The sequence below is a fragment of the Callithrix jacchus genome, chromosome 6, assembly GCF_049354715.1.
Source record: "Callithrix jacchus isolate 240 chromosome 6, calJac240_pri, whole genome shotgun sequence".
Classification (NCBI taxonomy): Eukaryota; Metazoa; Chordata; class Mammalia; order Primates; family Cebidae; genus Callithrix; species Callithrix jacchus.
The window spans coordinates 22,787,106-22,803,536 of record NC_133507.1 but is presented as its reverse complement, the minus strand read 5'-3'; the positions used below and the strand labels follow the sequence as shown (position 1 = coordinate 22,803,536).

General features: G+C 40.4%; 1 long non-coding RNA gene across 2 annotated transcripts in view; it reads right to left on the bottom strand.

Moving 5' to 3' along the window:
• Positions 1 to 16,431, bottom strand: part of LOC118154483 (uncharacterized) — a 265,856-nt gene that overhangs the window by 13,871 nt on the left and 235,554 nt on the right. For both annotated transcript variants that reach the window (XR_013519271.1, XR_013519270.1), the window contains exon 4: positions 8,523 to 8,556. This is a non-coding gene — a long non-coding RNA (uncharacterized LOC118154483). The remainder of the gene's footprint in view (positions 1 to 8,522; positions 8,557 to 16,431) is intronic.

The following is a 16,431-nucleotide window of genomic DNA, read 5'->3' as shown; positions in this document are numbered from 1 at the left end:
TGATTCCCAAATCAAGTGAATTAGCATATCACCTGACATACTCTGTGTGTGTGTGTGTGTGTGTGTGTATGTGTGTGTGTGTGTCTGTGTGCATGTTAAGAAAAATAAAAGTTGATTACCTTTAGCAAATTTCAAGTATTTGCAGAAACACAGATGAACTTAAAGGGCATTATGCTAAATGAAATAAGCCAGGCACAGAAAGACAAATATTAGATGATATCACAAATATGAGGAGCCTAAAAATGTTTAACTCAGGGAAAGAGCGTAAAATGATCATTGCCAGGTGCTGAAGGATGAGGAGGAAAAGAGATACGGTTGCACACAGGCTTTCAGTTAAACGATAAATAAATTCTAAGGAACTAATCAGCAGCATGGTTAGCACAGTGAATAATTATGTGTTAGATGCTTCATGGGTTTAAATGTAGTGCTCATTCCTGCTTCCTATGCATAAGGATTAGAAAGTCTCTTGAGTAGCGTGCACATGCACACACACACACACACACACACACACACACTGTCATGATATTGATTCTTTATAACCATGAGCATGGAATTTTTTCCATCTGTTTGTGTCCTCTTATTTTCTTGAGCAGTGGTTTGTAGTTCTCCATGAAGAGGTCCTTCACATCCTAGTAAGTGATATTTCTAGGTATTTTATTCTCTTTATAGCAATTGTGAATGGGAGTTCACTTATGATTTGGTTCTCCATTTGTCTGTTATTGGTGTATAGGAATGCTTATAATTTTTGTACATTGATTTTATATCCTCAGACTTTGCTGAAGTTACTTATCAGCTTAAGAAGTTTTTGGGCTGAGATGATGGAGTCTTCTATAAATTTACAATCATGTTGTCTACAGATAGAGACAATTTGACTTCCTCCTTTCCTAATTGAATACTCTTTATTTCTTTTTTCTTGTCTCATTGCTCTAGCTAGAACTTCCAATACTATGTTGAATAGGAATGGTGAAAAAGAGCATCCTTGTTATCTGTCAGTTTTCAAAGGGAATGCTTTCAGTTTTTGCCCATTCAGTATGATTTTGGATGTTGGTTTGTCATAAATAGCTCTTATTATTTTGAGGTACATTCCATCAATACCTACTTTATTGAGAGTTTTTAGCATAAAGGACTGTAGAATTTTGTCAGAGGCCTTCTCTGCATCTGTTGATACAATCATGTGGTTTTTGTCTTTGGTTTTGTTTATGTGATGAATTACATTTATAGATTTGTGTATGTTGAACCAGCCTTGCATCCCAGGGATGAAATTGACTTGATTGTGATGCATAAGCTTTTTGATGTGCTGTTGGACTTGGTTTGCTGGTAATTTGAGGATTTTCACATGAATGTTTATCATGGACATTGGCCTGAAATTTTTTTTTTTTTTTGAGAGAAGGAAAGAGAAAAAAGGAGTGAAGGAGAGGAAGAAAGAGGAAGAAGAGGGAGAGAGAACAGAAATGTTGCTTTATTCTTTAAAAAAAATGGGTATTAATAATGGCCAATCAATATTTCATTTAAACCTATGAGTAAGTGTGATGTGGTATTGACAAGAATGTATATTTTGTGTATTTAAAGTAGAGAGCTCTATAAATATTTATTAAGTTTACTTGTTCCAGATCTGAGTTCGAGTCCTTGATATCCTTATTAATTTTCTGTCTCATTGAGTCTAAGTCTCTATGTATCTGGGTGTTAGGATTGTTAGCTCTTGTTGTTGCATTGATCCTTTTACCACTGTATCTTTGTTGCTTTAAAATCTATTTTATCAGCTACGAGAATTGCAACTCCTGCTTTTTATTTATTTGTTTATTTTTGCTCTCCATTTTATTGGTAAATCTTTCTCCATCCCTTTGTTTTGAGTCTCTGTGTATCCTTGCATGTGAAGTGGGTCTGGATGTAGCATACCATTGGGTTTTGGCTGTATCTTTTGATTGGGGGATTTAGTTGATTTAAATTTAGGATTGCTGCCATTTGATGTTAACTGGCTGTTTTATCCATTCGTTGGTGTAAATTCTTCTTTATGTTGATGCTCTTTACTTTTTGTTATATTTTTAGAAAGGCTAATTCTGGTTGTTTCTTTCTATGTGTAGCTTCTTTCAGAAGCTCTTGTAAAGCAGGCCTGGTGGTAATAAAATCTCTGAGTACTTGCTTGTTCATAAAAGATTTTATTTTTCCTTCAGTTGTGAAGCTTAGTTCAGTTGGATATGAAATTCTGGGCTGAAAGTTCTGTTCTTTAAGGATGTTGAATTTCGGCCCCCACTCTCTTCTGGCTTCTAGAGTTTCTGCTGAGAGATCTGCTGTAAGTCTGATAGGCTTCCCTTTGTGGATAACCTGACCTTTCTCTCTTGCTGCCCTTAGTATTTTCTCCTTCATTTCAACCCTGGTGAATCTAACGATTATGTGCCTTGGGGTTGCTCTTCTTGAGGAATATCTTTGTGGTGTTCTCTGTGTTACCTGGAGTTGAATATTGTCCTGCTTTGCTAGTTCAGGAAAATTTTCCTGAATAATATCCTGAAGAATATTTTCCAGCTTGGACTCATTCTCTCCATGGCATTCAGGTATACCTATCAAACATAAATTTGGTCTTTTCACATAGTCCCACATTTCTTGGAGACTTTGTTCATTCCTTTTTATCCTTTTTTCTCTAATCTTGTCTTCTTGTTTTATTTCATTAAGTTGGACTTCGACCTCTGATATCCTCTCTTCTGCTTGAACAATTCAAGTGTTTAAACCTGTGCATACTTCTCAGAGTTCCTGTATTGTATTCTTCATTTCTATTAATTCACTTATATTCCTCTCTAAGTTGTCTATTCTCATTAGGATTTCATCAAACCTTTTTTTCAAAGTTCTTAGTTTCTTTACATTGGGCTACAACATGTTCTTTTAACTCACAGAAGTTTCTTATTATCCATCTTCTGAAGCCTGATTCTGTTAATGGGATGCGCTCATTCTCCATCAAGCCTTGTTCCCTTGCTAATGAGGGACTGTGATCCTCTGTAGAGGGAAAGGCATTCTGATTTTGAGTATTCTCAGCCTTTTTACGCTGGTTTCTTCCCATGATTGTAAATTTATCCACCTGTCATCTTTGTAATTACCAACTTTCAAATTACAAAGTGGACATCCAAGTTAATTCCCAGGGCCGAAATATGAGCAACCCACTGCGCCGGCCAAAACAGTGGTGTTAAGACTGATGGTGCTTTTCTGCCCAGGAATCTCCAGTCTGGCTTCCTTCTTGAGTCCGTAATAGGCAACTCTGCCTTTCCAGAGCTCCAAACCTCGGTCAGAAGGGGAACCAATCCCGTTTACTCTGCACCAAGAGCTGCCACGCCGAGGTGCCAGGAAAACCACTGCGCCAACTACAAAAGTCGCGCTGGCGACCTGTGTGGCTCCTCCAAACCTCGGTAAGAAGGGGAACCAGTCCCGTTTACTCTGCACCAAGAGCTGCTGCGCCGAGGTGCCAGCAAAACTGCTGTGCCGGCCACAAGAGTCGCACTGGCGACCCATGCGCTCCTCCACTGGGAATCTTCTGCTCCTTGAGCGACCAAAATTTGTCTGAAAGTCTTTTTTTTTTAATTTTTGAGATGGAGTTTTACTCTTGTTACCCAGGCTGGAGTGCAATGGCGCGATTTCTGCTCACCACAACCTCTGCCTCCTGGGTTCAAGTGATTCTCCTGCCTCAGCCTCCCGAGTAGCTGGGACTACCGGTGTGCACCACCATGCCCAGCTAAGTTTTGTATTTTTAGTAGAGAAGGGGTTTCACCTTGTTGACCAGGATGGTCTGGCTCTCTTGACCTTGTGATCCACCACCTGCCTCAGCCTCCGAAAGTGAATTTTTTTTGTAGTTGTGTCTCTGCCAGGCTTTGGTGTCAGGATGATGTTGGTCTCATAAAATGAGTTAGGGAGAATTCCTTCTTTTTGTATTGTTTGAGATAGTTTCATAAGGAAGGCTACCAGCTCCTCTTTGTACGTCTGGTAGAATTCAGCTGTAAACCCATCTGGACCTGGACTTTTTTGGTTGGTAGGCTGCTATTTGCTGCCACAATCTCAGAACTTGTGTTTGGTCTATTCTGGGATTCAACTTCTTCCTGGTTAGTCTTGAGAGGTTGTAAGTGTTCAGGAATTTATCCATTTATCCATTTCTTCATGATTTTCTGGCTTACATACATAGAGGTGTTCATAGTATTCTCTGGTGGTAGTTTGTATTTCTCTGGGCTTGGTGGTGATATTCCCTTTATTTTTTATTGCATCTATCTGATTCTTCTCTCTTTTTGTATTTATTACTCTGGCTAGCAGTCTATCTCTTTTGTTGATCTTTTTAAAAAAATACCTCCTAGATTCCTTGATTTTTTTTTTTTTTTGAAGGGATTTTTGTGTCTCTATCTCCTTCAGTTCTGCTCTGGTCTTAATTATTTCTTGTTTTCTGCTAGCTCTTGAATTTGTTTGATCTTGCTCCTCTAGTCCTTTTAATTGTGACATTAGGGTGTCGATTTTAGATCTCTCATTTTTTCTCTTGTGGGCATTTAGTGCTATAAATTTCCCTTTACACACTGCTTTAAATGTGTCCCAGAGATTCTGGTACATTGTGTCTTCATTCTCATTGGTTTCAAAGAACATTTTTATTTCTGCCTTCATTTCATTATTTATCAGTAGTCATTGAGGAGCAGGTTGTTCAGTTTTCATGCAGTTGTGCGGTTTTGGGTGAGTTTCTTAATCCTGAGATCTAACTTGATTGCACTGTTACTTGAGAGACTGGTTTCTGTTCTTTTGCATTTGCTGAGGCTTAATTTACTTCCAATTATGTGGTCAGTTTTAGAAGAAGTACAACATGGTGCTGAGAAGAATGTATATTCTGTGAATTTGGGGTGGAGAGTACTGTATATGTCTATTAGGTCCACTTGTTCCAGATTTGAGTTCAAGTTCAGAATATTCTTGTTAATTTTCTGTCTCATTGATCTGTCTCATATTGACAGTGGGGTGTTAACGTCTCCCACTATTATTGTGTGGGAGACTAAGTCTCTTTGTAGGTCATTTAGAACTTGCTTTATGTATCTGGGTGCTCATATTGGGTGCATATATGTTTAGGATAGTTAGCTCTTCTTGTTGTATTGATCTTTTTACCATTACATAATGCCCTTCTTTGTCTCTTTTGATCTTTGTTCATTTAAAGTCCTTTATCAGAAACTAGGATTGTAGCCCCTGCAGTTTTTTGCTTTCCATTTGCTTGGTAAATCATCCTCCATCCCTTTATTTTGAGCCTATGTGTGTCTTTGCACATGAGATGGGTCTCCTGAATACAGCACACTGATGGGTCTTAACTCTGTATCCAACTCTGTATTCAGTCTGTGTCTTTTAATTGGGGTATTTATCACATTTAAATTTAAGGTTAATACTGTTACATGTGAATTTGCTTCTGCCATTTTGATGCTAGCTGGTTGTTTTGCCCATTAGTCAATGCAGTTTCTTCATAGTGTTGATGATCTTTACAATTTGGTATGATTTTTAGTGGCTGGTACTGGTTGTTTCTTTCCATGTTTAGTGCTTCCTTCAGGAGCTCTTATAGGCAGGCCTGCTGGTGATGAAATCTCTCAGCAAGTGCATGTCCATAAAGGATTTTATTTCTCCTTTGCTTAGGAAGCTTAGTTTCACTGGTGTGAAATTCTGGGTTGAAAATTCTTTTCTTTAAGGATGTTGAATATTGGCCTCTACTCTCTTCTGGCTTGTACAGTTTCTGCTGAGAGATCCATTGTGAGTCTGATGGATTGTCCTTTGTGGGTAACCCAACCTTTCTTTCTGGCTGCCCTTAGGATTTTTTTCTAAATTTCAGCCTTGGTGGATCTGATAATTATGTCTTGGGGTTGCACTTCTCAAGGAGTATCTTTGTGGTGTTCTCTCTATTTCCTGAATTTGGATGTTGGCCTGCCTTGCTAGGCTGGGGAAGTTCTCCTGAATAATATCCTGAAGAGTGTTTTTCCACTTTCATTCTCCCCATCACATTCAGGTACACCAATCAAATGTAGATTAGGTCTTTTCACATAATCCCAAATTTCTTGGAGGCTTGTTCATTTCTTTTCACTCTTGTTTCTGTAATCTTGCCTTCTCACTTTATTTCATGGGTTGATCTTGAATCTCTGATATCTTTTCTTCTGCTTCATTGATTCAGCTATTGAAACTTGTGTATACTTCACAAAGTTCTTGTGCTGTGTTTTTCAGTTCCATCAGGTCATTCATGTTCTTCTCTACACTGGTTATTCTAGTTAACATTTAACATGCTCCTTTAGCTTGAAGAAGTTTGTTATTACTCACTTTCTGAAGCCTGCTTCTGTCAATTTGTGAAACTCCATCTTTGTCCAGTTTTGTTCTCTTGCTGGTGAGGAGTTGTGAAACCTTGGAGGAGAAGAGGCATTCTGGTTTTTGGAGTTTTCAGCCTTGTTGCGCTGGTTGCGCTGGTTTCTTCCCATGTTTGTGGATTAATATACTTTTGATCCTTGAAGTCAGTGACCTTTGGATGGGGTCTCTGAGTGGACATCCCTTCTGTTGCTGTTGAAACTATTTCTTTCTGTTAATCTTCCTTGTAACAGTCAGGCTCCTCTGCTGCAGGTCTGCTGGAGTTTGCTGGAGGTCAACTCCAGACCCTGCTTGCCAGGGAATCACCAGTGGGGGCTGCAGAATAGCAGAGATTGCTGCCTGTTCCTTTCTCTGGTAGCTTCATCCCAGAAGGGTACCTGCCAGATGCCAGCCAGAGCTTTCCTGTGTGAAGTGTCTGTCAGCCCCTGCTGGGAGATGTCTCTCAGTCAGGATACACAGGCATCAGAGACCCACTTGTGGAGGTCCGTTCCTTATCAGAGCTCAAATGCTGTGCTGGGAAATCTGCTGGTCCCTTCAGAGCTGCCAGGCAGGGACATTTAAATCTGCTGAAGCTGTACCCACAATCACCTTTTCCCAGGTGCTCTGTCATTGGAAGGTGGGGACTTTATTTGTAAGTTCCTGATGGGCTGCTCCCTTTTTTCAGAGACGACTTGCCTAGCGACACACTGTGACTACAGAGTCCTTGCTGAGCTGCCCTGGGCTCCGCCCAGTCACTGCATAAACTTCCTGGGGACTTCATTTACACAGGGGAGGTTAAAACTACCTATGGGAGCCTCAGCAATGATGGATGCTTCTCCCCACACTGAGCTTGAACATCCCAAGTAGAGCTCAGAGTGCTGTGCTGGCTGCAAGAATTTCAAGCCAGTGGATCTTAGCTTGCAGGTCTTCTTGGGGTGTGACCTGCTGAGCCAGATCACTTGGCTCCCTGGCTTTAGCACCCTTTTTTGAGGGAAGGAGCAGTTCTGTCTTGTTAGTATTTCAGAAACCACTCAGTTGGAAATTTGGAGATTACCTGCCTTCTGTGTCACTCGTGCTGGGAGCTGTGCACCTAGGTGTTTCTATTGGGCCATCTTGCCAGCAATCCCTGCCGAACTGGGGTTTTTTCCTCTATAATTAGGGTATACCAATCTGAGAGGCTGAAATCAGCTGGTGAGTTTTTCAGATGAAACAGAGGGAAGGATTCTAGGGCCATGGCTGGCCTTGATGGCCCCTGTGAATTAGAAACAGGTCCCTCCTCCACAACTGTATTTTTAATAGTAACTACATAGATGACACTAGAGTATAAGAAGATGAAGCTGATAAAGAACCTGAGGTTGGAGGAGTTGCAGAGGGTAGAGTGCAGGGACCCTGTATGCTCAGCTTAGGAATGTGGAAAGCCCTTCATGACAGTCCAGTGGAGAAGCTTACCAATCGCATCTCAGGCTGCCCTGCTTTGACATTGATGTTCATGGCAGTCCTCTACCTAAAACACTCACTGTCTCTTCCACCCACCTTTGCCTATGGGCAGACATGCAAGCTATGCACAAGAACTGTATCAAATGACATGTTTCGACAATAAATAACAGTGGGGGGAGCTTTGAAGAAATGAATCACTGAGAAAAAAATACATATAATGGAGCTCTTAATTCTAGGAAAAGATGCTCAAAGTCACTCATTAGAAAAGAAAGACAAATTAATATGTTGTTGAGGGCTGTACTTGGTGGCTCATGTGTGTAATTCCAGCACTTTGGGAAGCTGAGGTGGGCAGATCACATGAGGTCAGGAGTTTGAGACCAGGCTGGCCAATATGCTGAAACCCCATCTCTAATAAAAATACAAAAATTATCTGGGTATGGTGATGCATGCCTGTAATCTCAGCTACTCAGGAGGCTGAGGCAAGAGAATTGCTGGAACCCAGGAGCCAGAGGCTGCAGTGAGCCATGATGGTGCCACTGCACTCTAGCCTAGGCAATAGAGCAAGACTGTGTCTCCAAAAAAAAAGTTGTAGGTGGAATTATCAAAAATTAAGAACTCTAGCAACAGGCTTTGTGGCACGTGGGGAAACAGGAACTCTCAAATATTGCTGACAGGGATGCAAAGTAGTATAACCCCCATGGGTGGAAATTCGGTCATGTCTAGCAAAATTGTGTTAGCAAAATTGTATAGATATGTACACTTTGACCTACCCGTCTCTCTTCTGGGACCATATCCAAAAATCCTCTGCCAAAAATATGAAAAGAAACAGGTATTTAGTTTACACATTTATAACAAAAGACTGGAATTTTCTCCAATGTTCATTAATGGCGAGCAATAAAACCATGCCACAATTACAAATGGACTACTATGCTATCAGGAAAAGGAATAAGGATTGCCAGTAGGCCCTTGGAGGAAATAACCTCTGGAACATATCGTTAAATAGAAAAACAAGGTGGAAAAAAAACTTGATAGTATAAAACTATCCATCTAAGAAAGGAAGTAATAAAAACACACTCAGACATATTTTCTTATATGAACACAGTTCATCAATTATGTTTTCCTATAGTAAACCTAAAATACAAATATATATTTCCTTAAATTAATACAAACATTTTTCTACTCAATATAAAAAAATGAAAGGATGAAAAATTAATAAATTACTACCTAGGAAGGTAGAGAAACAAGTGAAGGTAATAGGGAGAAAAGTTAGGTATTTGTGAATGCACCTTTTTTGTAAACTTGAATTTAGAATCATTAAATATTTTGCAAAATTATGAAAATGGAAAGCAAAATTGGGTATCAATTTGGTAGTATGATTTCCCAGAAAGAATTTTTTTTTTTTTTTTTTTTTTTTTTTTTTTTTTTTGAGATTGAGTCTTGCTCTGTTGCATAGGCTGGAGTGCAGTGGTGTGATCTGGGCTCATTGCAACCTCCGCCTTCTGGGTTCAAGCAATTCTCCTGCCTCAGCCTCCCAAGTAGCTAGGATTACAGGTGCCCACCACCACATTCAACTTAATTTTTTTGTATTTTTAGTAGAGATTCACCATGTTGGCCAGGTGGATCTCTAACTCCTGACCTCAGGTGATCTTCCCACCTTGGCCTCCTAAAATGCTGGGATTGTAGGTGTGAGCCTCTGCACCTGGTCTAGAAATAAATTTTACTGAGTATTCATTCCTAGTGGGATAATCCCTAGGAACCAGGAAAAAAATTGTAACCTGTTTTCAGAAAACACTGTCAATAGTAGTATTTATATTGTAATTTTGAGACTGTTGAGTGCACCTCTTTGGATAAAAGAGAAGAGAAACAATATTGGTTTCAATAGAGGGGATTTTCAGTGTGGGTGAATCTTAGTCTATTGATGAAGTTAAGAAAAGCATCTGTGGTTCTGAACTTGAATTGAAGCATGAGTATGAACTTATGAGGTATTTTATCTTAAAAACATTTCCTAGCTCAGCTGATAAGGCATAGAAAATCATGACCGACTAAGTAACAAACATTACCCTTGGGTTTTCAAATGGCATCTTTAAATAGGAAAACAGGGTCCCTTGTATACACAGCTGACTAATAACAAGATCTAAGAGAGGTGCACACATGTGCATAAACACACACTCACAACAGGAAGACAAAAACGGGGATATAACGATAAGAGAGATTTGCAAAACACCAGGAGAGAATATTCTTACCAATTTTATGCCAATAATAGTTAAGAAATTACAATTTACCAAAATTGACTCAGATGAAAAAAACACTAGATTTTCAAAAAATACATTTTGTGTAGTCAAAACACAGCTATTTAATTCAAAACTATAATGATATACCTTAAAATATAGATGGTCAATCTTCACATGGTTAAAACTGCTGGTGATTTTTATGTGTTTCTCCTTGCTTAGAAGAATTTTTTTAATTCTTAAATATACACATATATATGCAATCAAAAAGCCATTAAAAATTGACTTAGAAGTTTTGAAATATACAACACATTATCATTAACTGTGGTCATGCAATTAAAAACAAATTTAAAAACAGTAAAACAATAATAAATAGAAGTTATTTTTTAAAAACCCATTTTTAGAATAAATTATTTTCCTTAACTTTATCTTACATTAATGGTAATTCTAGGATTCTGCTCACGACAGCCTATTCCTGAGAACGACATGATTTAACTTCTGGTGCCTCAAGTGCACTTAATGTACTATCCATTGAGATTGCCTCACTTCACCCAGAAGATCTTAGCTTTGGTACCCAGAACACCTCACACAGCTGGGCATCCATCTTGCACGTCTCTTTTCCTGTGGCTCCTCACCAGTGCATTTTATTCCCCCTAAGCTGGAGAATACACACTCTCCTACCTCTACTATTGTTTACAGATGGGATCCTAGCCCTGCTGGCTCACTTGTCCAAACCTCAATTTCTTCAAAAGAGATAGCAACCTGCGGCAAAGCTTAAAGATTGAGTTTTTCTGTAAAACAACTAGCTCTCTTCCTGGCCCAAAGCAGATACTGAATACACTGTAGTTTATTTCACTGTTGGCTGCAAATGGGCACAGAAGAGCAATTAGCACAGCTCCTCTGACCTGTCTACCACTGCACTAAGTGTCACAGAGACTAAAGCAAAAGCCACTGAAAAATGTTGAAGCTGAAGGGGACACAGCTTCTCTTAGAGCAATGGTGGAACTTCACTTCTCTGAAAGCCAGCAATGCATGGATTGCCACCCAATGTGAGTGTGTGTATATGCGTGTGTGTATAAATACATTATTTATGCCCAAGCCTTGAGCTACAATTCCCGTCATCTTTAGCCTGGAAGAGAGGAGATTATTGGGAGCCAATGATAAGTTTAGTCCACCCACATTAAAAACATTTGACCCTGCTACAGTATTGCCAAAATAAAACAATAGGAAAGGCCAGGCCGGTGCTGGCCATCTCTCTGGAGCTCCAGCCAAGATGAGAGTGGTAACACTGTGATAAAAAATTGACAGCGTGCCACCCAGTAATGATAGTTCAGAGAAAACATCCCTTTCATAATAATCTTATTAGGGGAAAAGTATTTTTTTGTTTCTCCTTTGTGAGGAGCAATTTATTTTTATGGGTAGTGAAAGGAAATAAAATTTCCTAAAATGGTTCCTTGGTGTATCAGGGTCCACACAGCTCATTCTGCGTTTATAGATAAGCAAAAGGTCAATTGAATGTTATGTTGTTTATATCACTGCGTGCTTAGACTTTGCACAGTGCAGAGTGGGGAGACAGCTGGCTGTCTACTTCAGCTGTTCTTCCAGCAATCTTTCTAGACTGAATTGAGAGCAGATTTCTGTGCCAGAGGCTGTCAGAGAAAACATGTATCAATCATCCGTCGCAAGGCATTTGTTTTGCTGGTGGGATTAATTCACTGTAGGAGATTAGAATGTGTTGCTTTTGTCACCATGCAAAATATACAGATAATTTTTGGGGCACACATTTGACAAGTTCCAAAAGCATGGCATATGTGTCTGTGAATGATGGCTTGGTCCTGCACTGCTGAGGCCATGTCAACAGTTCCTTAAACTTTAAGCAGGGACTTTGTTGGGAGACAGTGGAGAGAATTAAGGTTTACCACCCATTCTAGGGGAGGGACTGAGGGGTTGTCAAACTCAGTTCTTCTCCAGACACCCACAGTGTGAAATCACAGTCAGCTGTCATGTCGGAGTTTCCTTGCTTTCATAGCCACGTGGCTCATTTATTCAACAAATATTTAGCTAGTAGACAGCATACACAAGACTCTGCATGTCAGACCCAGAGAGGACTCTGTCCTTAAATGTTTCACTTCTAATAGAGGCAGGAGGGAGGATTAATTCAGTCAGCGTGGAATGTCTTTCGTATGCTCACCTCGATACTCTAGTAAGAAAAGGAGCAAGAAAGGTCATTAATTCTGAGTGAGCAGCTAGGATGGCCCAAACAATATACAGTAACAGGCATCTGCACAACCTGTTTTCATTTTATCTTCATAAATATTATCTCCATTTCTCCAGGTAAGAAAACCAAGACTCAAAGAGATCTTGGCCAGAAGAGGTAATATTAGGATCTAAACCCAGATCATCATATTTCAAATTCAAGGGTATTTTTTTTCTGGGCCCCACACTGCATTCAAAAGTAAAGTGAAAAAACTAGACAGGCATAGAATTTCTATGCGATGGGAGGTTGCCAGTGAGAGGTGGGGGGAAGTGAGGTTAGACAGTAGGTGTGGGTGGGGGAGGGGGGGTAGACGTGTGCAGTAGGGAGTAGGAGGAATGTGGTGGGAGGTGGGAGAAGGATGGGGTGGGAGGCAGGGCTGGGACTGGGCATGCTCAGAGAGAGTGCGGAGGATGCAGCTGTTAATTTCAGTGCTAAAGAGTCACAGGATATAAAGGCAAATAGTGTAGGCTTTGAGGTCAAGGAAAGTGTAGGGCTGCTCTATTGGACAGCAGTGACCCTCTCTGCATTCAGCCAGTGTTCTCCCACTACTACTGTGTGAGAGCCCAAGTCTCTTTACAAGTCTTACATATCCTGTATTGGGTGGGTACACATCCGGGATCATCAGCTCTTCTTGTTGTGTTGATCCTTTTACCATTATGTCCTCTTTTGATCTTTGTTGCTTTAAAATCCATTCCATCAGGGGTGAGAATTGCAAACTCTGCTTTTTATTTATTTATTTATTTTTGCTCTCCATTTGGCAAGTGCTCCAGCATGGAGGGTCATGGCTGTCAGCTCTGACCACTCCCAGCTCCTGAGCTCTCTCTCCATGGTCCCTGTGCCTGTACCTCCCATTCCTTCTCCCCACTCCTCTGTGCCCATCCCTCCACCTCCTACACTGGGCCTCTGCAGCAGCCCTTTGTCTCTGCCTCTCACACTTTTCTCACCTCTATCCAGGTGACCTTCCAAATTCTCTTCAGTCCTGACCTCTCCCTCCAGACCTTCTGAAATGTCATCTCTAACTCTGAGTCACTGCTGTGAGTCCCTCTCTTGTTTCCCCAGCTTACTTCAAATCCAAATTCCATACCACCTGGACAACAGTGGTCTCTTACTAGCTTCTCCTTCTGGTTCATTCTGAAAGCCCATGCAAGGGAGCTGAAACTGTGTCCATATGCAACGTGCATTTCCTGTATTGTTCTGTGAGGCCTTCTAGAGAGTGACCCGCTGTAGTTCATGTTTGCAATCCAAACATCTAGCACTCTCTAAGCTCTCAGTGATGCCTGTGAGATGAACAATCCGTCCTGTGCTTTCAACCTGTCCTGCACACAGCTGCAAATTCATTTTTTAACACCCTGCTAGAAGATCCAATGGCTCCCCATTACAGAGAGATTAGAGCTTAAATTCCATAGTCTTCAATTTCTACACACTCACAAACTGTTCCTGGTGAACCCTTCCAGTCCTATCTCCCACAGCTTTCCAAAAGTAATTTTTTAACTCAGAAAACTCTGCCCCACCCCCGCCCCATCATACCTCTACTTTCTTGCCTGCCTTCACTATACCCTCCCCTCTACTCTTATTAATTCAATGGTACCTCATTCCCAAGTCTTTCTAGATTTCTGTAGCCTTAAATCACTGCTCCCCTTCCTGAACTCTGTTGCCATTGAGGTCTAAAACACTCAGACATCTCTCACCAGCTGCCTTTTCCCTTAGAACATCCTTTATGAAACTCAGGCTTTTCTCTCTCATAAGACCAGTCCCCTGGTCCATATGATCTTTGCATTTCCAATGTGTTCTGCAGAATACTGAATAAAGCTGTTACTCTATTATCACCTTCCAGGACTTACAAAACAGAATTGTACAAAATGCACCCTTTCTTTCTTGCATGAGTCAGATTCTGATCACTATTCAACAAGCACCACAATGCATGTCAACTCAGATACAGGAAGCCAAGTTCTTGTGAGGCTGCTTCTCAGCTGGCCCTGTCTCCAGGGCACATATCTGCTCTGACTAGCAAACTCTGCTGGTGTATGGCAATGCAACTGCAGGGTCAGTCAGGGAGTGCGATTCAATTACAATGCTTGATGTCTATAATGGGAGCCACTTGTTCTTTCTGAGCAAATTTTTACAAGTAGCCTTTTTGTCATCTGAAGAAGTTACTGAGTCAGCAGTTAATCGACTTTCTGTTTATGTCATTTCACTTTATACTAACATTCATTTTATATTCTTGATACACAATGTCCCAGATAGTAACTGGTTTATGCTAGAAGATGCTGCCTGGTGGATGGTACACTGACTTTCTCAGCTTAATTAAATATCTACCTAGAGGGATTAGAGCCAAGCATCCACTGAAGCTTGAAATCCTACCCACCTGCTTCTGCATACTTTATGCACCTGAATGGTCAGACTGAAATGCCTCAAAGAAAGAAGGCTGTTGTTGTAAAAAGAGGTTGCATTACCTGCCCATCCAGTGGAATGGATTTTCATCATGCTGCAGATCTTAAGCTGGGCAAGACCTTAGGGTCCTTGCAAGGGGAGAAAGGCGAATAGGAAGTTCCCCTGACTTTGCAAACCAATCTCTTCCCTGAACACTGATACTAAGGCAAACCCTCCACCGGTTCACTATTTCAAAAAGAAATGCAGGAATTATGAAAGAGAATGGAATTTCAATCGCAGCCTCTTTTAACTCTTTAGACACCTGCCAAATTCCTCCCAGACAATAACGTTGTGTTTTAGAGCTTCATACTAATATCAGTGTGTTCCTAAGTCCAAGATTTCCAGATGCATATTAAGTGCTAATGCTAGTAAATCAGTCATGCTATTGTCCACATTTCTCTAGCAGTGAGAAGAAGACAGCAGAGAGAGGAAATAGCTGAAAATCCAGGGGTCCATGACACCTATGGTCTTCTAAACTGTACACTGGAAACCTCTCTTGTATAGCCTGCTTTACCTTGGGAGTGATACATCCTTGCAATACCATCCTAACCTCAAAAAACAAAAACAAAAAAACTGCACACAAAACCTTCTAAGCTGGTCATCTCTTGCTTGAAGAATATGACATTTCTGGGAGTGCATTTTCAAACATATACATTATTCTTTTCTCTGTGTCCTAGACCACATGGTATATTGTGTGATCATGGCTTAATCTCTCTGAATTCACAACATCTTGACCTCAGGAATTATATCTAAAAGCATGGTAAAACTCATCGTACTAAACCCTCAGTTTAGTCTAGTGCTTGATACAGAGTAGGTCTTCAATACCTATTTTTTGAATGGACTAATGGATTGATTTTTATAACTGAATTAGACAAGAGATCATTAGGAATTGAGACTTCAGGTTATTTGTAATACTTGCTCTTTTGCAATACTGAAGCACTGTGGATATTAGCTTTGAGGAACATGTCAAAACATTTAAAAAATTTTCTCAGCCAGTTCTGGTGGCTCACACCTGTAATCCCAGCACTTTGGGAGGTAAAGGTAAGTGAATCAGGAGTTCGAGACCAGCCTGGCCAATATGGTGAAACCCTGTCTCTACTAAAAATACAAAAATTAGCCAGGTGTGGTGGTACTCGCCTGTAGTCCTAACTACTCAAGAGGCTGAGGCAGGAGAATTGTTTGAACCTGGGAGGTGGAGGTTGCAGTGAGCCAAGATTGCACCACCGCCCTCCAGCCTGGGCGACAGAGTGAGACTCAGTCTCAAAAACAAACAAAAACAACAAAAAGTTGTCTCAAATTTCTCTGATAAGAATTATTTATGATTTGAAGTATAAATTAGATTAGACCATGTAAAGTTGTTGTTTTCATAGATCATAAATAGCTTTGTGCTAGCAATTTCATATGGTCAAAACTATACAATTGAAGAGTTCCATTTTCATCTTTCTAGGACTCTCCCTCCCTAGAGGCTTTGAGACAGTGGATCTGGTTTGAGGCCCAGGAATGGAATCTTATTAATAAGATATTTTGGGAAACATCAAATGAGAACATATGTAAGAGTTACTTTTTATAATTAATACAGCTGGATTTCTAAGGAGTACAATGTTGAGGTCAATATTTTATTACCAGAGCATAAGAAAGGCCAACATCTTTCCCAAGAGTGGTTGAAAGCTGCCAGGACATGGCAAATGCCAGCATGATGACTGGTTGGGTGAATCTGGGCACCTCATGTGGACTCTCTGAGCCTCAGTTCCTTTCCTGAAGAAT